The 22,183-nt window shown below is 38.6% G+C and overlaps 1 protein-coding gene across 2 annotated transcripts in view; it reads right to left on the minus strand.

Annotated features, from left to right (window-relative positions):
- flrt1a (fibronectin leucine rich transmembrane protein 1a) overlaps nt 1-22,183 on the minus strand; it is a 46,784-nt gene that overhangs the window by 10,424 nt on the left and 14,177 nt on the right. For both annotated transcript variants that reach the window (XM_008332340.3, XM_017041856.2), the window contains exon 2: nt 3,375-3,595. The gene's annotated coding sequence lies outside the window, so the exon portion shown is untranslated. The remainder of the gene's footprint in view (nt 1-3,374; nt 3,596-22,183) is intronic.

Consider the following 22,183-nt stretch of genomic DNA (forward strand, 5'->3'; position numbering starts at 1 on the left):
AGCATACCGTTCAGGAAATTAATCTGAATATATATACAGAAAGTCTGAATATATATATATAAAAAGTCTGGATATATATAAAGAAAGTCTGAATATATATACAAAAATCCTGAATATATATACAAGTATATATAGTATACAGTACAATTGTAGACCCAAAACTTCCTACAACCAATTCCTAATGCTTTCATTTATTCATGTTCCTCCTTAAACCACAATCACTTTCAGGGTAATGGAAAGCTGGTGTTTTTTTCCAGCAGTCGTCAGGCGAGGGCGGAGAAAAGTGACAGTTCTCCCGTCCATCACAGGACAAGAATACATTCTCGCCCACACTTATATCCATGGTCATTTAAAGGAGAAGTGTTAACCAAATTCTGCATGTTTTTGCACTGTAGTATGAAACTAAAGAAAAATATATCCCTTATGTCTCCGACCCATGGCTGAAATAATTAGACTTTTATCATAGGACAAAGCTGACAGCTACTATAATAACCATTTAAATAGAATGGAATCGCCATTTTAGAGTGAATTTTAAAATTGAAATCAACTCTTTTATTTTAGTTTCTACTATAAATAGATTCTTGTTTATGTGTCCTAAAAGAAATACATACATACAGTCAGAAAGTCTTTTTTTTCTGTCTGTATATCAGTACAGTATGTTGCTGGCCTATGTCTAACTATGTAAATATACAGTAACGTAATATTACCCAGAATGTACTAGCACACATCTAACATTTCAATTCCATCTTTTTGGTCTTTCTTTCCAAACTGTTCAACCTTAGCCCTTCCTTCCTTCCCCGCCCTTTTCTTTAAAATCACATCTATCCTGGTCAGTTTAAATGAAAATCTCAGCAGTTTCCGTCTTATAGTTCCATCTTAATCCTGCTGCTCTCCTTCTGTCTTTCTGTTTTATTGGGGTTATTGTTTGGTCTGCAGTATTACAGTGCGTGAAATTAATATCCTAATTAATCGAGCTCCAATGAAAACACAACAATCCCCAAGCGAGAGATGCCATGTTGAAAAAAAAAACAAATTTGAGATTGACGACTGTTTGTTCCAAGTCTAGGTTCTTAACTAGCTACTTAAGGCTTCGGGAAAGTCTTTTTATTCTCATAGCAAGTAATAACAAAACCATTCCCGCAAGCTACACTCAGTCACAGGTTCTTTCTTCAGTTCAACAACTTTCAAAATAAAGCGCTAAGTGACTGGAATTAGGAACTGAAAATGGGTTCCTTTGCACCCATCTGTGCGAGATTCCTCTCCTTTTTGCCCGACAAAGAACTCATGGAAAACCGAGGACTGATCGGTCACTGGTCAGGGCCGATCATGCGGGCATATTTTTTGATTCCACTTCTAAGAATGCTCAAGGAGAATGTTACAAATTTACAATACAAAGACAAAAAAAAAAAAATCACTCAAACAAGCAAGTTAAAATCTACAGTGATCGCTGCATGAAATAGAGCTTCAAATGAATTACCATCATTATAATAAAAATAAAAAGCCATTACCGTAATTTACGGACTATGGTGCGCACCTGAATATAAGCCGCACCCACTAAATTAAAAATATAATTGTACATATATAAGCCGCACTTCTCTATAAGCCACAGTTGTAACATGGGATATTTACACCAATTTTTTTTTTTTTCACTTTCAATTAAATAATTTTTTTTTTCCAAACAGTGCTTGTAATACAGCTGGTTACACGTTAGCTGTTTCCTGTTTCAAGGCCCTAGCGTAGTTGGAATGCACAGGGGAGACTTAGTGATCCGCTCCAGGGCCGAAGCTAACATTAGCTCCGGGGCTAACTCCCTTCATTTTGTGCTTGTCCACAGCAGAGGTAAACAGAAACAGGGAAGTTGGGGTCTTTATTATCAGTCACACCGACCACAACAGAACATAAACAGAGTTTTAACAGCTCCTGTATAACCAACTCACGCTTACGCTAGTGGTATGTACTTTGTTAGTCCATAAAAATCCATAAACTAGCCGCATCACTGTTTAAGCCGAAGGGTTCAAAGTGTGTGGAAAGAACAGCGGCTTACAGACTGGAAATTACGCTATTTTTCTTTCGTTCGAAATGTTCTTGTTTAAGGAGTTAGGCACAAAGGAAATAGGACTTCTCAATTTAGGTTTAACATTTTCTTATTGTGTTTGTTTGTGTGGCTGAAAAAGAGTAAATGATGCTTTTATCCAAACAACAACAAAAAAAAAACACAACAATATCTATATAAACACAATCTATTATAGATTATTACTTCTTTTTTTTTGTAAAAGAAGATTGCCTCTGCGAAATTGGCCGTTTTGCCACTGCCGACGTCACTCCGAGATCTTATTTTCAAGGATTAAAACCTGTGTTGTTTTCATGAATCCACATAAAACGCAGTCCCACCGACAGCACTTGACCAGTCGCCGTTATAGAGTTAGTATATTTTGCTAATGTGTACTTTGTTTTAGAGCAACCTTCAGTGATATCTTTCTCTGGGCTTGTGCCCAAATGGAGAAAATGAGGGAATAATTGAGCTTTATTGCTCACCATTTAACCATTGATAAGTGTTCAGTGTCTAATGACTTCATTTATCTTTTATTTAATCACTGCCAAGGAACAAACAGGAGTCAAGACGGTCGTCTCACTCATTTCATACTAGCTATCCCCGGGAGAGCTTATGACTGAAAAAGCTATTTGTAAAAATAAAAATGCCAGACATTTAAACATAGACATAAGGCAGGATTTCATTCAGTATTATTTAGCTTGTTGTGTATTATTTGCAGATTTGCAAATTTCAAAGATTGAATTTGACCATGCTGCGCAGAGGTGGGACCAAGTCATAAGTAAGTCTCAAGTCTTTGCACTCAAGTCCGAGTCAAGTCTCAAGTCAAGACAGGCAAAGTCCGAGTTGAGTCCAAGTCAAGACTGAAAAAGTGTCAAGTCAAGTGCCAAGTCCTTACGTTTCTGTTTCGAGTCCTTTTAAATAAAATAATAATATATTTACACAGATCACTTTGGGTTTTGGAGAAAGTATCAAGTCTTGTCAAGTCAAAGGGCTCGAGTCCAAGTGAAGTCACGAGTCATTGATGTTAAAGCCCAAGTCGAGTTGCAAGTCTCTTTACATTTTGTCAAGTCGAGTCTAAAGTCATCAAATTGATGACTCGATGATGGCTGTTTGTTTTGCCCTTTTCCATTGTATAAGGAATTACCATTACCTGTTGTTTTAAAAACAGGATTTACAGTATGTAAAATAAAAAAATACTAAATTATGCTGCTAAAAAACAACGGTCATGTTAAAATATGTTTGGTTTGTTGTAATTGGTTTTTGAAAAAAAAATATTTTGACCACAGTGATGTCAAAAACATACATTGTGGTTCAAACTTACTTCATGAAGTGGGGCTGACAGGGCGGAAGTTCCTGCGGCACCATTTGAACTGGGAGTTGTTGGACCGTTTTTTTTTTTTTTTTTTTTGCTTTTTTCACATCAAATCTGTGGCCACAGTGCAGCCAGTGGTGGAAGTGTTAGGTGGCGCTTTCACTCCTCGGTTTTTAAGTTTCTTCTTTGATGTAGATCACTTGTCCCCTCTGGCATCAGGCATTCTTTTCCTGTGGAGAACAGAGGGACACAGATGTGATCACAGCCAGGCCCGGGTTTTAAACACAAGCCTTGGGTTGATCAAGACAAACTTTAATCAAATCTAACAGCGTTAGAGTCTTTACTGCATAACAGTCCGTCACAGGTTATTACTACAGGCCTCGTACTATATTTCACTTTGAATATATTTTTTTCATTATTCCCTCTCAGTCAAAGGATCAACTGATTTATTTTTTTCATTTTCCGAACTTCCATTAGTTTATTTTAAATACATCTCAGATGCGCATTTGTGATGAGTGCGCCTCCATTTAATCAGCCACAGTAATAACTGCTATAACTGAACTTTTCCTTTAAGTGGTTGTTACTGATTTACTAATCTATAACTCTACAAACCCACACACACACATATATATATATATATATATATTGCCTTACTTTTTAATCTGATTTAATATGGTTTTTCTAAGGCACTACAGTAAATACTGCATCACCCTCGTAGTCGTGAGGCGAATAAATCAACGCGACTTCAGAGAACGTGTTAAGAACAAGTTATCGGATTAATAAAATGTGTTTTGACGTGAAACTTCTCCGCCACAGCCACGTACAGCATATCTGTGCTGCTGGCATAACAACGCTCATGTCATACTCTCCCCCGCATTCTCCCACACTCTGTCACATACTTGGAAAATAAAGGGATTATTGATGTTTGAGGTTTTCATCTCTAGTGCGCCATCTCTTTTTCCCAGGTGAGTATGTGTAATTCTGCCAGAAGCACCCCCCCCACATCTGCCCCCAGCTACATGCTGATAAGGGATCATGCTCACAGGGATTATCTGTTTCGTGACATGACCTTCCCTGATCCATACTTTATCATCTATATTTGGAAATAACCTTAAAAGAAAATATGAATAGTCTGGTGGCACTGCCTTTTCCTTGTTAACAATTTAATCAACGTTAGGCTAAGAAAAAAAAAAAGGCACAAGATATTTGTGATAAATTACCGTATTTTCTGGACTATAAGTCGCCCCGGAGTATAAGTTGCACCACCCAAAGGATAAAACGGGTGCCCTCTAGTGGCTGTCAATCTGAGTTTAAGTCGCAAACCCCAGCCAAAGGATGAAAAAAAGTGCGACTTATAGTCCGGAAAATACGATAAGTACACAAAAATGATGCCAATAAATTCCAAACATGAGGTGGTTAATCTGGTATTGTGCAAAATGGGGAACTTTTGGAAAGAGGGAGGGAGGGTCCAGAAATCATTTTATGCGAAAGAGAGGGATCATTGTATGCATACGCATGTATTTTACTTTCTACTTCAAGACTAAATGAGAGCCATACATGGAAATGTTCAAGAAATTGGTGTCAAATTAAATTTTGGACCATATTTTTCGGACTGTAAGTCACTCCGGAGTATTAGTCCGACCAGCCAAAAAATGCATAATGCAGATGAAAAGAAACATATATAAGTCACTCCGGAGTATAAGTCGCAGCAGTGCCCTCTAGCGGCTGTCAGTGTGAAAATAACAAACATGCAAATGAGCCAAATAATGAAAAAAAAAGTGCGACGTATAGTCCAGAAAATACGGTCAGTAAATTAGAGAAAATGCATTAACAAATAAATTATGCCAAAAAAAAAAAAACAAACCTAAAGGTTCCAGAAACAATAAGTTAAAACTCAAATGTAAAGGTTCTACAAACTGACACTAAACTTTTTCGACTGTCACTCACCACCTTCTACAATTCTAACCAACGATTGCTCTGACACTTACAGTGACTCATCTTCTGACTGCCAGCACTGACACATTGGTTTAGGTATAACATGTCACCGATTATCAAACTTAAATCTCCGGTTGGATTTCTGCCAAACACCTGGAAATGAACCTTGACAAGCCTGAGCTTCTGCCTTCCTGTCCTGTCCTTAACAAGGAACTGTCGTCCACAGTGACATTCGCACAGGCAGGCAGTGCTGTGATGTTCTGATTTTGGACAAGCAAAATGTTCCAACTGGTAATGCTCTGGGGAAAATCTGCTGACTTAGACCTTGTATCTGTGAGCCTTCCATCTGGAGTGGAGAAGTCTAAATCTGAAGGAGCTCTAAAATAGTTATAACCTAGCAATAAATAAGGTGTGTACTAAATCGACGTCACAGCTGAACTTTTTAGTTTTTATTAGCAGTTTCAATATCTGGAAGCTCAACAGCATATATCAAAGATTACATTACCGTAATTTCCGGACTATAAGCCACTACTTTTTTTACACACTCTGCAACTCTGCGGCTTAAACAACGATGCAGCTAATTTATGGATTTTTACAGGCTAACAAAGTTCATACCGCTAGCGATCAATGACTTTTCTGGTAGGCTACTGTGTGTTATACTAGTAGCGTATGTCTGTCTGTGAATGGCTATATGCGGATATGTGCGTGGGGCATGCGTGAGAGACAGAACGGCAGCGAATGTCGAGAGCATTTTGAGCCCTGTCATGTTGGTTCTACAGGAGCTGTAAGAAACTTTTATGTTCTGTTGTTGCTAGCGATCAATGACTTTTCTGGTAGGCTACTGTGTGTTATACTAGTAGCGTATGTCTGTCTGTGAATGGCTATATGCGGATATGTGCATATGTGCTTCGGATCTGGAGTAGATCACTAAGCCTAACTTAGTGTTAGCCCCGGAGCTAATGTTAGCTTGAGCTCTGGAGTAGATCACTAAGTCTAACTTAGTGCCAACCAGCCGTGTTACAGGCACTGTTCGGAAAAAAACATTTATTACATTAAAAGTGAAAAAAAAATCTTTCTGTGAAAATATCCCATGTTACAACGAGGGACAACTGTGGCTTATTGAGAAGAAGAATTATTTTTTTCTTTTTAAATTTAGTGGGTGCGGCCCATATTCAGGTGCGCTCAATATCCGGAAGTTACGGTAAGCAATAATAATTATAAATGATTTGAACTTTATTGATCGCACACTTGGGAAATTCTTGTGTTAACAGCAGATCTGCTGCACCACGATACCACCTGCAAGCACCGAGTATGTGGTTCCTCTGGGAATCCAACCCAGGACTAACTGCTCTCCACTAAAGGCAAGCGTTTTAACTGTAAGTAGATGATAGTATCTATAGTTAACTTAATTTTGCACACGTAAAAATCAAACTGTACTCACAAAAAAAAAAAAAGCGAGAGCATGCGCCCAAAAATCCAAACTAACGTAAAGGTAAAACTTTAGCTTAGCGTTAGCCATAGGCTTGCAGAGAGTCAAGCCACAGATCACAGGTCTGACTGCAGTTAAAGATAGATTTAGTATCACCTCTAAAACTGTCTAATTATCATGAATTATCCTCTTTGTTTTATTCATGTTTGAACAGAAATGTAAACAGTGCTGTGAGTGGGGGGGGGGTTTCTGTACCCGGCGCAGACACAGTAATCACTGTGAGGTATGGGCATCGTTTAGCAGTGTGGGCGCTTCTGAAATGTTAACCTTTCCTTCAAAATGTAAAGCAGACACTGAAGCAGAATGCCAAATGAACTAAAAAATACAAATAGGAAACTAGCGCTTGAACGACTACATAAATCCTGGTAATTCAGAAGCAAATTCAATTTTAACATTAGCAGACAGATGATAAATTGGTAGAACCTTATTAATCCCGCTGGAGTTCCCTTCGGGAAAATAAGGCTGAAGGCAGTGCTACGGCACTAAAACGACAGGAATGCACTAGAACAGAGTCAAGAATGAATAGAGAAATAGAGTGAATAAAGAGTCAAACAGGAGTAGCAGCGCACCATCAAAGAATATAGAAAACCTGAACAGTGGATATTAGTAGGTTAGTAGGTTAGTAGTAGTAGATTAGTATTGTCCAGAGGTGTGGACTCGAGTCTCATGACTTGGACTCGAGTCAGACTCGAGTCATCAATTTGATGACTTTAGACTCGACTTGACAAAATGTAAAGAGACTTGGAACTCGACTTGGACTTTAACATCAATGACTCGTGACTTCACTTGGACTCGAGCCCTTTGACTCGACAAGACTTGAGACTTTCTCCGAAACCCGAAGATTATAAAGTAAGTTATTGAGGAGCGCTCTGTATCTCTCATTGTGTACATGTGTGCGTCTGTGTGTGTATGTTCTGTCGGCACAACATCCAATCAAATTAGACCCACGTTGTTTTGACGCGATAATATGGAGCCAATCAACTTGCGGGACAACCAATGAGAAAGAGCTGTCGAACAGCGCGCGGGTGAGAGAAAATGATACCAAAGATCGTGTTGTTCGGATTTAGATGTGAGAGAAAATGAAACAAAAAACGAGTGGCAGTGAGTGGAAGGACTCGAAAGGACTCGAAACAGAAACGGCAGGACTTGGGACTTGAGACTTGATTCGGACTTGAGTGCAAAGACTTGAGACTTGCTTGTGACTTGCAAAGCAATGACTTGGCCCCACCTCTGGTATATATAGTGGAAACCTCGGTTGTCGAATGCCTCCCTTTTTCGAACAGTTCGGTTCACAAATCAAATTTGGAACCAAAAGTTGCCCCGGTTGTCGTACCCTAACTTGGTTGCCGAACAAGGTAACACAATCAGGCAGGCAGCAGGTGATCACTGAGTGACTGAGTGCGTGGCGTCTGCTTGCCTCAGCCCACGATCTGGATATACACGCTAAGAACCATTTTCTGATTTCTTGCGTTGCGCTATTTCTTCTATTTTTTTTTTTTTTATATTCCATCACCATGGGACCTATAAAAGATGGTGAAAGCGGAAAGGCTGAAAGAAAAATAGTGGGAAGAACAACAGAAGTAAAGAAAGATTATACGAAAGCACGAGAACGGCGCTCGTGTTTCAGATCTTTCGTTGCGGTACGGCTTAGCGAAGTCGACGATTCGTACCATCATTAGGAACAAGGAAGCAATAAAAGGAGCTAAGGTTGCCAAAGGAGCGACTGTGATCACCAAGCAAAGATCTCAGACATTGGAAGAAGCAGTTGCTACTGATTTGGATCAACGAAAAGCAGTTGGCTGGCAACAATATTTCAGATTTATACAACTAGTATTTCTAGGAGTTGCTATAGGTAATATAATAGATATTAGTTATACAGTTCTTGAGAGGTTTACAGTTCCAAAGATCACTTCCGGGTCATTTTTCAAAACGTTAACGTGGCCATTTTTTGTAAATCACCTTCATATCCAAAAAAAAAAAAAAATTGTAGAATCACAGCAGAGATTTTACATATCTTTACAGTACTCTTTTTTCCCACTGGTTTTTTCCCCCTATTTGCATTATTAGCAATTAGACCAATACACATTTGCATACAGAAATAATCCAAAATACAAAGAAAAAACGAATTAAAAAAAAAAAAAAACCATAAAACCTGTAGGACCTCAGGTGGAGCGATACTACCACCCCGGAAGTGACAGGAACCGTTCGACACCACAAAGGTGTGGAATCTACGTCTAAACAAACAAGCAAACACGCACATAAACACACAAAGTGACGTGACCCGACTTTTAAGTAGCGGCACATAGTCTCCATTCAGCGGCCGGGAGATGGTGAGGAGCGGAGTGGGTCGGCAAAGAGGGCAGATAATTGAGGTGAAACACACTGTGAGTGACACGATTCGGCGTGAGCTTGAAGCTCACACTTTGTCCTTTGTCATTGTCCAAAAGTTATTCTGGCTCTAGCCCGTCTAACCCAGGTCTTTGGCATTTCACTGTTTCCTTTGAGGCCCATCTCAATGACAAGTGAAAGAGCAGTGTCTGTCTCTCTCTCCCCCTCTCTCTATCCCTCTCTCTCTCTCTCTCTCTCTCTCTCTGTCTGTCTGCCCTCGTTAACCATGGAGTGCATCAGTTCTAATAAGAAAGCTTTTACACGGTTAATTAAGAGACACAGTAATGCAGTATGCAATGCTTAATTTACTCTCTCATTCTCCTTCTCGTCCTCTTTAATTTCATTTTCAATCAATCTGTCCGACTCTTTCACCCGCTATTGCCCCCTTTTTTGTTGTCTTTTTTTTTTTTTTTTTTTTTTTTTTACATCAAAGTGTCCTTCTCTGTTCGTGACCGTGCAATTTGTTCCTATCGACTCCATTTTGAGGCTTTCCAAAAGATTCCCTTTTCTCAGTCAAGCCTCTGATCAGCCATTTCTAATACCCGGCCTTGATGTTGGTAATTCAGAGCGGAGGAGAGAGGGGGAGAAAAGAGGAGAGCGCGGCCCATATTTAAATGACAAAATGGTGGAAATAGGGAAGCAGCCGGGATTTGCCGATAAGTCTAACGTAAACAGGAACGAAATAAAAAATATATATATTAATCTTTTTCTTTTTCTTTTTTGAAGCAGGGAAGCTAGAAGGGGAAACGAATCACCTCAACGAAGGCTGGGATACATATGAGGCGAAGGAAGTAGGAAACAAACATTTAAATGAGGGAGCTGAGGTAGCCTTTTGAAAGGTCCACAGGTTTGAACATTAATTAAAAGTTATCCGCTGATGAATTGCCCTGTGATGAATTGTTTCCCCTTACCATAAAACTGTGTATCCCTCAGGGATTGAGGCAGGCCACTAAATCTGTCATCTGTGTTTTTCATGCTCTCTGCCTCTGACAGTAATGAGCCGAGCCAGCGTGATTGGCTGTTAAGCAGCTGATTAAAAGTAGTTTCTTTTAATTCAAGGATTTACTTTGACATTTTCAATGCAGGAACCCAAATGTCTTCGTAACAACAGCGGGATTGTTGTATTGTTTTCAGTTAAAGGTTGTCTCTACAGTTTAACTACTTTTTTTTTTTTTTTTTTAAAAAAAGGTGTTTTCACTGACTGGACTGACAATTAAACTTTGTGTAATATGTCTGTTTATCTTTAAAAAAAAATCACATTATTTTTAAATGACTTAAAAAAAAAAGACACATGACGCTACTCTTTTCCATTTCTTCAAATAATATATGCAATATTTTGATATAAGATTAAAAAAAAAAACAAGTGAATTCGAGTTAAAAATTGGTAACAAGAGCTTAAGTATCTCCCCTGTAGTAAAACGTGGTACCGTATTTTCCGGATTATAAGTCGCTCCAGTGTATAAGTCAGCCAAAAAAATGTAACGAAGAAGAAAAAAAAATTTTCAAGTCGCACCGGCCACCTAGAGTGCCCTCTAGCGGCTGTCAGTGTGAAAATAAAGAACAGATAAATTCTCAGTGCAGATACTGGTACACAAGCCTAGAGTGCCCTCTAGCGGCCGTCAGTGGTAAAATAACAAACGTGAAATTAGTCACAGTCAATGGATAAAAAAAAAAAAGTGCGACTTATAGTCCGGACAATATGGTATATAATACATATATATTTACAAACAATATATTCTTGACAGCACCTCATGATGCTATTTGCAAAATGCACTGCAAATATAAGCCACAAAATCTGGATTGCTTCCCTCGACGGCATGAGAGGCAGCACGCACCACTTTACGGCGTTCATGTTGCTTTTTTTTGGGCCACCAAACTCATTTGTCCCGTCAGTGTGGTACTGGTACGCAACCCACAGCCCGCCCACTACCAGTGCCTGCAAATTTAGTACAGGTGCACAGCTCATTTCTGGCTCACTAATGTCACACTTTAATGCAGAAGTAGCACTCTGCTGACGCACATGGATGGAGAGGTACCTCACGATCTGTTACTGTGAAAAAAAAAAAAAAACCCGTGAGCATAAAAAATAAGACTCAATAAACACATGTACTGAAATGCTTCACTGACTGATTTGCTGCTGAAAGCATCATATTGTCACAGCATCTAATATATATCCTAATGTACCAGACTGTGTGCTGATTCTTGAAATATACAATCCATACCAAGGGCTTGACCACCTGCTGTCCTGAGCGACATAAAATGATATCTTACTATCTTATTGTTCCATTCATAACTCGGCGCGAATGGGCGTTTGTCTCTTTAAGTGGCCCTCAGATGGACTGATGAACCTCGGTGTACCCCACCCTCCCCCATTGACAGCTGGGATTGGCCCCAGCAGTCTCCTTCCCCCCACCCCCGTGACCCTGCAAAGGAATAAACAGTCTATAATGGATGGATGGACGGACTCAGGGAGTCAATGTGACCATTAGGAGCGTGGGTTGTAAGCCATATGTAACCTTCATTCTAATATCATTAACATAGTCTTCGGACAATTTCAGAAAAATTATATTATTCCAGTGGCGCTTTGGCCCAGAGGCAATGTCTCTGTCATTGGTGTAGAACCCCAGGGTTCACCTCCTGGGCAAGTTTGAATCCCGGTTAGGGCGGTTGGTACCTTCCAGTGGACTCACCACCCGCAGGAAGGTTTAGGTACGGTACAATGTGATTTGGGTGGCAACCGCGGCCCCCGGGACCCGGTAACGGATAAGCGGATGAAAAGGGATGGATGGATGGATGGATGGATATAATTCCTTTCACAGTTTGTAGAAAAAAAAAAAACATTCCCTAATACTGTATGGCGCAAAAAGGTAAGCGTCAGATCTGTGCAAAAAACTTTAGGTTTGCTAATGCTAATAAAAAAAGACAGTGGAAAAGTGTTGTGTCCAGATGAGTTCATGTTTGAGCTTCTTCTGGGGAATTATATCAAACTCTACGGAGAAAGTGGTAGAAGATCTTAAGGAGTTTTTCAATACAGAATTAAAAAAAAAAAAGTTCTCACCCAAATCTGAAGTTTTGGGTCGGTGCAAGTGATAGCAAAGATAGCATTGATGCAGAAGGTTATAATGATATTTTCAAATTACACTCCTTTCTTCCTCAGTCCTAAAACCAACAGACAAATTTCCCTGTGCCCTACGATGCTCTTGGTGTAGTGCGTAAAAAAATAAGCATATTTTTTAGTTGATAAAATAGGACAAAAAATATTCCTTTTCTTTTTTTTATTTAGCCTGACGTGTAGGTTTCCTTACGCTACAGATTTTTTTTTTTTTTTTTTTTTAAAAAGTGGTTTGAAACTGGTAGGTACACTACTACTACCGACAAAGAGTGAACAGAACAGTACCACGGCGGTTCCTGCTTTTCTCTGGTCTCTCTCTTCCTTTATTCTTTTATCTCCTTTCATTCTAGCCAGCAGGGGCAGATGGCTGCACGCCCCGAGACTCTGGCTTCGCGCCACAGTTTTTTTCTGTTAAATGAAAACATTTTTTGCTTTTGCAGAGCTTAGTTTGCCTAGTGTGAGAACTACTGAATTCTCTCTTAATACAGAAGATCTTAACCAGTGGCTGTTGCTGGACTGAAACATGAAAAGATCATTTTAGCTGCAGTCACTTCTGTTCTCTGTGATAAAAGTGGACATGTACGAAATGATCCAAAACCTATAAAAAAAGAAAGAATTAAAATCATAAAACTGAAATATAAACATATATATATACATATGCATATATACAAATACATATATATATAAATATTAGGGATGCACCGAATTTTCGACCACAGAAAATATTCAGCCGAAAATGGCCCTTTAGTGCATTTTCGTTTTTTCAAAACAACACGGCCAAAATGAACGAAAGGACGTTACGATGACGCAAGCGAAAAACCTCAGGCGGCGCAAGCTTGTCGAATATTCTATTCTAAACTTTTCTTTTTGACTGCCTTAGAGATATCTGCAATACATATCCAGTTTGGCAAAACATCTCGCCATAAGTCCCAACATGTCTGCAGTGTGGCCCATATTTCAATATATCTGAGAAAGACCCACAGTTAGTGATTTGCGAAATGTGTAATGCTGAAAATTTAAGATTGAGATCTATTCAGATCCCCTGCACTTGTCCGTCGCGACTGTACTTGATCCGCGTTATAAAGATCAATACTTGGATGCGCGAATAAAGCAGCACACACGAGAAATGATCCACACGAAGAGAACCAGCTTGGAGACGGAGAAGCTCAGTGCAGGAGGAAAGCAGTGTTCCAGATGAGGAGCAGGCACCCTCATTGTCTGATATGTTTTGTGAAATTCCTGCAAAAGAGTTCCTTAAATAATAATAATAATAGGTGAGCTAGTCTGTTCTGACTTCCTATGTGACTATCAGTTGATTTTATTTCTCTGCCAGACGTTTGAGAATTATTTGTTTTAAATTACTGTTTATTTATTATTCATTTATGCAATTGCAGTGCCTTGATTTTATTGAGGTTTAGTCATAGCCATAAATGCAGTGGTACTAATTAATAATTAATAATTGGCATAATCATTTCTTTCGTTGTTTCGGTTTTTGGCTTTTGGTTTCGGCCAAGAATTTTAATTTAGGTGCATCACTAATATATACATATATATATATATATATATACATATATATATACACGTGTATATGTGTATATACAATGGGGGAAATAAGTATTGAACGCATTCACTTTTTTGTCATTACATTTATTTCCAAAGATGCAATTCATGTGACATTTCTTCCAGACACTGGTATTAACTCAAATAATCCACACATTAAAAGAAATCACAACATTCAAGTCCATATATAATGAATATGTGGAATTAAGTGCAATAACACAGGAAAAAAGTATTGAACACACTATCTGAGACTCGTTTAATACTTTGTGGAGAAGCCTTTGTTTGCAATGACAGCTTCCAGACGCTTCTTGTATGTATTAACTAATCGCCCACACTGCTCAGGTGTGATTTTTGCCCATTCCTCCGTACAGATTGTCTTTAAATCTTGAATATTCTTTGGTGCCCTCTGGTGAACCCTTTTCTTTAGTTCTTTCCACAAATGTTCAATCGGATTTAAGTCAGGTGATTGACTGGGCCATTCTAACACATTGATTTTCTTTTTTTTAAACCATTCGAGAGTCAACTTTGCCGTGTGCTTCGGATCGTTGTCCTGTTGAAAGGTCCAGCCATGTCTCATCTTCATCATCCTGGTGGATGGCAGCAGGTTCATCTCAAGAATTTGCCGATAGATGTTTCCATTCATTGCTCCTTCAATTATATGAAGTCTGCCAGTACCACGAGATGAGAAACAACCCCATGCCATGATGTTTCCACCACCAAACTTCACTGTTGGTATAGTGTTATTTGGGTGATGTGCAGTGCCATTTCTCCTCCAAACATGGTGTGTAGTATGACAGCCAAAAAGTTCAATTTTGGTCTCGTCTGACCAGACAACATTCTCCCAGTATTCCACAGGCTTATCCAGATGCTGTTTAGCAAACTTTAAACGAGCTTCAACATGCCTTTTTTTGAGGAATGGAGTCTTGCGGGCTGAGCGTCCATAGAGGCCATGGCGGTGGAGTGCATTGCCTATCGTTTTCTCTGTAACACTTGTACCTGCTGCCTCCATGTCTTTCTGGAGCGCTTTCCGGGTGGTCCTTGGCTCTTTGAGAACTCTTCTGACCATCTTTCTGACTCCCTGATCAGAAATCTTGCGAGGAGCTCCTGTGCGCGGCCTGTTGATGATAAGGTGATGCTTCTTCCACTTGCGGATAATGGCCCCAACGGTGCTTACTGGAATACTCAGATGCTTTGAGATAAGTCTGTAACCAGTTCCATTGTGATGCTGAGCAACAATCAGGTTGCGAAGGTCTTGAGAGAGCTCCTTGCTTTTACCCATCATGAGATGTGTCTTGTTTGACTACTTGGTGAAAAAACAACCTGTTTATAGGGCCATCAATTAGCATTAACCCAGCTGATGTTGGTTTGCACTTATAGGAAGTACAAAGACTAATTACTTTCAGCTTTGAGATGGTATGGTGCCTTTCCTTGCCAAACTATACAGCTTTCCCATGGTGTGTTCAATACTTTTTTCCTGTGTTATTGCACTTAATTCCACATAATCACTATTTATGGATTTGAATGTTGTGATTTCTTTTTATGTGTGGATTATTTAAGTTAATACCAGTGTCTGGAAGAAATGTCACATGAATTGCATCTTTGGAAATAAATGTAATGACAAAAAAGTTCATGCGTTCAATACTTATTTCCCCCATTGTATATATATATATAGAAAGAGAGAGAGAGAGAGCACATTAAAAATCTTTCCTGCTTTTTTTAACGTCATTAAAAAAAAATTACGTTTGCCTTTTAAACTGCGCGTAAGATAATAATACCAGCTCTGCACAGCATGTGCATCAAACCAGCTCCAGTAAATACAGGAAAATAATTAAGTCTACAGTCTACAGTCGACAAACACGCCACCTTCAAGATACACAGTAATGACTAAAATCCATCAACTCAGTAAGCAACATTATGAGCTACACTTTTGCATACGCTTTGTTCACATCATTAGTTCCATCACTTGGATTTAGATTACAACACTATACATGTTTTTTTGTTGATTTCTCTAGCTCAATCATGATTTGACCATGATTAATCAGAACAAAATTTTAGTAATAAAAATAGATATCGAGAGACGTGTCTGTCGACGTGTCATGAAACATCACCGAAACTAATACAATGGCAACACCGTTTCATCAAGAGCAATTCTACCATTGCAAGATACATTCCGAAACACGTATGACCAGACAATCGTGAATCATGCAAACACGTGCGCACGAGCCACACCGATGCCATTTCACCAAGCAGAGCCGGAGACAAATTGCAGAGTTGCAGGCTGAAATGGTTCGTGGCCTTGGCTGAGTCTGATAAATTCAGCCCACTGAGCTCCACTAATCACTGCAGTCTGTCACATGCATGGCTCTGTTTCCCCAGAGAGCCAACCATCACAGTCCAGCAGCCTCTACGGTCTGACCCCCACCTAACACGCCCACTCTTTGCCTGCACAGACAGAAGCAAAACCACACACAGTTTTAAGTTGCACCACTTTACTCGCACTGACGTGAATTACAATCTGGACAATTCAACAAAAAAAAAAAAAAAAAAAAAAAAAATCCTGGCTCCAATTTTAGATAACATCCGTAAAAGCTCTAAACTGCACACTGCAGCACAAAACTCTAAGAACACATCATTTTTAATTCTCCAACTGGTGCAATGACTGCAAATAAAAAAAAGGGGGTGGCTGGACACTTCATTCCTTCCCGTCAATAACTCCAGCGCCTTCGTGACTGCACTTTAGCCCCCCTCACATACGGACATGTACACACACATACACACGCTGATTGCATTCCACACAATCAAACAAGGTGGAATAAGGGACAAGGTCAACTTACTGACAGGGAGGAAATTAGCCAGGATGAGGAATCGACAAGGACAGAGGGCGCTTGGGAAACTAGGACTAGTCCTACAAATCACGCTTGTACAGATGGCTAGTTTAAAGACAAATATACAGTCCCCAGAGGAAACGCAAGGGACTGCAGTATCACTAACAACCAAGTATTACCAGAGTTAGAGTCTATTGGAGTAAAGCAAAATTTTAACATAAATCAGTTAAGAAGTAGCAAACTGTATAGGTTCTTGCCTAGAAAAAAAAACGTTTTGCTTTAATGCAATTTGTTGTTGCATAGAGACATCATATTTTATTTTTTTTTATCATTTAGATTATCTATCGGCAGGTTAGGAAAATAATTCGTCAACTCGCACACATATTTACCCAGTATAATTGTGTTCAAGTGTACACGTTTAGCAGCGCAGATCACATCGCGAACAGAATAACCTGTATCAATAACGTCTGAAATTTAATGGCACACCTCAACGGGTTTTTTTTTATACCATATTTTCCACTCCGGAGTATAAGTTGCCCCTGGACTATAAGTCGCACTAGTGCATATTTTCCACTCCGGAGTATAAGTTGTTTGGACTATAAGTCGCACCAGTGAAAAAATGCATAATGAAGAAGAAAGAAACATATATAAGTCGCTCTGGAATATAAGTCGCACGATCCAAAGGATGAAAAAAAAAAAAAAAGCAAATTACAGGAGAATCAGATACTAGTGACTGTCAATGTAAAAATAAAGAACAGATACTGGTACACAAGTCTAGAGTGCCCTCTAGCGGCTGTCAGCATGAAAATAAAGAACATGTAAAATTATGTATTTTAATATGCCGCAAGTCGCAAACCCAGTCAAAGGATGAATAAAAGTGCGACCTGCGGTGGGAATACGGTAATCACCACCTTAACGTTCCAATTTATTTTTTCCTAAAGCTCTGGTTTGAATCTGTTGCTCCGACTACAACACTTGGCTTGTGAGGGTACCATTACAACATCCTTTGCCTCAAGCAATTTGGAAGGAGAAACAACAGATACAGCCCAGGCTGATCCAGCCGCCGTGTCAGACTGACACGGCGGCTGTACAGAGAGGCGAGCCGTCATCCTTTGAGGGACCCTTGGGTGTAAATTTACAGCTTCTCTGTCTAAGCACGCTCCATCTTTGTGCTGACCTGTAACACTAGGCGTTATCAACACGTACTTGTCAAAATAATAACGTCCCTTTTTTTTTTTTTTTTTGTCGTCCTCAACATGCATTTTCCACTTCCTGCAATTCCTGTCTGCACCGTCAAGGAAGCATCATGCTGCAAGAATATTAAAAAGGCGGCAGCCAATGGAGTATGATACAATGGTAGTAATACAAGGTCCAATAATTTAATAGGTCTTCATGCTGACATGTCCTAGCATACAAGGTGTAAAAATGATAGAGGGGTTAAATGGAGAGCGGCAGAGCGTTATTTTCTTCTCTTCATTTTTACCGTTCTTGTTAACAGAGCCCTCTGTAGCATCATTGTACGGTTAGAAGAGCAGAAAAACTGAAAAGTTAATTATTGAAGTGGGGTTTATTTTTGAAAAAAATATATACTGTATATTTGAAAAAACAAAATCCCATCAAAACATAATAACTGCCTCTAAGCAGGTCTAACATTCATTTTCATATACAAAATTACATCTGCGGGTCAGCATTAGAGTAAATAAATAATCCCCTTTTCAGTGCAACTTGCAACTGTCGTGTTTTTAATATCACTCTGAAAAAGACTTCTCTGGAACTACAGGACTTTCTCAAGTCTAAAGTACAACTGATGGTCATAGATTTTAAAAGGAAGAATCACCCTTTCGATCTAATGTTTCCTTAATTATTATTATTTTATATTATCAATATATTTGTTTATATCTATCTATTTGATGTTTAGATGTGGGGGGATTTTAATTTAATTAAGTAATAGTATATTTCTGGGGGGCTGGAACGAATTAATTGGTTTTCAGTTCTTTTTAATGGGGAAAATGCAAGTGTTTTTGTGTGACAGATTAAACTCGTATCTCGGGGCCCCACATTATAATGTATTGTCGTAACATTTTTAATCGTAATAATTCTCCATATGAACATAAAGCATAACATGATTAAAACGTGGATGCAAAAAAAAACACGAAAAAGATCCGTGTCATTTCGTAACTTTGTGTCATTTAAATTGGTCCAAGCAAAACTCTCACTTCCAAAGTGAGAAAATGTACAGTTGAGTTCTAGGTGAAAGGCCTTTAAAAAAATGTTATGACTCATCTCCAGTTTTGTTTTTTTTTTCCATTTATATTTTTATGTGTTTAAGCCAGTTTATGCTTTGAATGGATTATTTTTTTAACCCTCAAAAATGAACTTTCAGGCGAAATATCAAAGCTTTGGACAAAGCTGAAATGGAAACCTCTTTTACATTTTTGAAGCTCTGCAACATGTTTTGATGCAGCTCCATTTGGCTTTTACTGTATCTCATAAAATTTGGAAAAAAATAAATAAATAATAGACAAGGAGCCCAGACGAGAAAAAGAAAGCTGGTTGTGACCTTGTGCAAAAATGAAATTAGAAATCTACAATGAAGGAATTTTTTTTTTTTTTTTTGATAGACACAGCATTTGCATAAGGGTTTGAAACTGATGTCTTTCAACTTATTCAATGACACATCATTTGTTACAAACTCTTTCATGTGTGGGAGTGATTGGATTTCCCCAAATATGCACAAGTCTGGCATAAGTTTATGACCACTAACAGTAAATATAAACTTGGATATATTTAAAAGAAGTGTTTAAAAGGAATTTTTTCGAGATTCCAGGGGGGCGGTGGGGTGGGGGGTGTCCTTTGAGATGAACCTCAAAGAATTTTATGTTATTGGTGTGATATTGTAGTATGGTGTTAATTGCATATTCTATAAATATTTAGTAGATGCAGGGTAAAAAAAAAAAAAAATCCCACCAAAAACATCACAAGTCTTGCTTTGATAAAATATGGTTCCTTAAAAAACTGGTCATAGTTCCTTAAAAAAATGGGTCATAGGTCACGTTTAATTTCAGATTCAGAAACTTGAAGCGTGGATTCTTACCTCAAACGTTTACAAAGTTGCCACCCTTGCAGTAGGATCGCACCAGCCAAACGATGAAAACAAGTGGGACTCACAGGAGTAGCAGATACTGGTACACAAGCCTAGAGCGCCCTCTAGCGGTTGCTAGGGCGAAAATAACGAACAGGTACATTTTCAGCAGTACAGGAGTTGAACATCCTGGTACACAAGCCTAGAGTGCCCTCTAGAGGCTGTCAGCCTGAAAATAACAAACTAGTTTTTATAATATATTTCAGTGTATAAGTCGCACCTGGATATAAGTTGCAAACTCGGCCGAAGGATAAAAAAAAAGTGTAAGACTTATAGTCCGGAAAATACGGTAATTTGAAATATTGTGAAACGTGTTGGACAAAAACAATCTCTCTTTGTTCTCTGATTATCCTACTGTTTTTTTTTTATTTCGTTTGCATCAAAATGTTCTCTCTCTCTCTCTCTCTCTCTCTCTCTCTCTCCCTTTTCCTCACTTCTTCGTTTTCTCTCGCGGGATGTATGCTCAGTCTTCCTTGAAAGACTTCACTTCTTGATGGAAGCATTATCCCTGCAATCCCCCTACAAACAAACCCCCACACATGCATTATAAGCACACACACTCAGACCACAGTCTGGCACTTTGCAGTGCCTCTACCCCATTGACTGTAGCGACTTCATTAGCTATATAGCATATTTTACCATTCTAAGTGAGATTAGCTTCTTTTGTTTCCTTGCAGCCTCAGAAATCCTTTCGGCCATAAACTCCCTCTAACGCCACAAAGCTAATAACCTGAATGCACACAATTCAATCTTTTACAGTAAATAAGGGTGCGTGCTGCAAACAATCCCTATGGCTGAAGAGTGACTCCGACACTGAGAACTGAGAGGCAACGACAGTTACCAAAGAAAAACGTACAGGAGTTGGAAAAAAAAACAATGAAAAGATGACGCTCGTAGATTATAAAATTCATTGCGAAGTCTATACCTTCAATGGCACTCCTCCTCTGCAATGCCAAACAATCGGATTATATCCAACAGCTTCCTTTCTGGGCTGCCATTTGTCTTTGGCACTTCCGAGGCCTAGAGAACGCTATTTTAAACCTTCCGACAAATTTTCAGCACAACTGATCAACACACTTAATTTCACAAAGCACCAAGCCTGGAGCTCAGGGATGGAACTGGTGACAGGAAGATTGAAGGAAATCAGAAGCAGTAAACCAATCCATCTGGAGCCCATCTGTGTGGGCTGCTGGTTATTGCACCCTGACAGGGCCGTACACACTGCAAGCGGCTGACGTGGTGTAGAAACCTGACCTAATGTGGATGGAACAGCAGGCCCAGTTCGCTTTTATGACTCAGTCTCAGTTTTAACAGCAACATGAATGATGTGAAGTGTGCATATCCATGTCATATTATTTATTACATAATACAAATTACTTTAAACGTACAGGAGTTGGAAGAGGTTTGATATATACATATATATACACACACATACATACATATATACACACACACACACACACACACACATATATATACACATATATACACACACATATATATACATATAAATACACACATATATATACATACATGTGTGTGTATATTTATATATGTATATATATATACATATATAAATATACATATATATGTACAGTTGTGTTCAAAATAATAGCAGTCCAACACGTGTGTGTGTGTATATATATGCGGATATATATATGTGTATGTGTATATATATACACATACATATACATACATATATACACACACATACATACATATATACACACACATACATACATATATACACACACACATATATATACACATATATACACACATATATATACACATATATACACACACATATATATACATACATGTGTGTGTATATTTATATATGTATATATATATACATATATATACACACACATACATACATATATACATATACATACATATATACATATACATACATATATACACACACATACATCTATACATACATCTATGCATACATACATACATGACATTGGGATGTGGCATTTTAACAATTGCGATGCTGTCGCTAATCCATTCTAGCCAAACTATTTTTGATGCATTCCAAGCTCGCACTTATTGGAATTGAAAGAGTCATTTAAGTCGCACTTACATCGCAGTGGTCATTGGAACTCTTCTTTATGAGCCCACTGATCAATCAGTCCCGTAACTCAATCCGGCAGTCACTCATGCTGAAATGAATAATTTACAAACCTTCAGAGAAGGCTCTGTGAAATGGCTTACAAACAACATGTTGCCCTCACGCCCGCCCAGAGTGAGAGTGGATTATGTACATCCCAAATGTATTAACTACAAATAAATTACATCTAAATAATGTGTATATATCATTTATTTTTTAAACATTTTAAAATTTGTTAGTCTAACTAC

Source organism: Cynoglossus semilaevis, chromosome 19, assembly GCF_000523025.1.
Source record: "Cynoglossus semilaevis isolate Cse_v1.0 chromosome 19, Cse_v1.0, whole genome shotgun sequence".
Lineage (NCBI taxonomy): Eukaryota > Metazoa > Chordata > Actinopteri > Pleuronectiformes > Cynoglossidae > Cynoglossus > Cynoglossus semilaevis.